Source organism: Mirounga leonina, unplaced genomic scaffold, assembly GCF_011800145.1.
Source record: "Mirounga leonina isolate KUSES-001 unplaced genomic scaffold, KU_Mleo_1.0 Mir_107, whole genome shotgun sequence".
NCBI classification, from domain to species: domain Eukaryota; kingdom Metazoa; phylum Chordata; class Mammalia; order Carnivora; family Phocidae; genus Mirounga; species Mirounga leonina.
Window position 1 is genome coordinate 4,758,715 of NW_023270233.1, and position 353 is coordinate 4,759,067.

The window sequence follows — 353 nt, forward strand, 5'->3', positions numbered from 1 at the left end:
CGTCCCCGAGTCTTGCCCGGCACCGCTGACCGCGCTGCCCACGTGCTTCTGAGCTCGCGCGCACCTACCATGCTAGCTCGCGTCACGTGACACAACTCGCAGGGCCCCCTCCCCATCTAGTGACATCTGCAACGGTGCCTGATTAGTTTCTTATCTTTAGAGAAAGCTAGCCCAATAAATAATGAAAAAGAGAAAGAGAACAAGAAATAACATTTTTCTGGTTTTTATTTCTAAGCTTTTCCTCTTCTTTATGAGCAATCTCACCACACTACCTTTGTTTTTTGATCGGGCGTTATCCTGGGCAGCTCCCCTGCTCGGACTGGGGCTTTCTGAACAGTAGGCGCTGGCAGGAT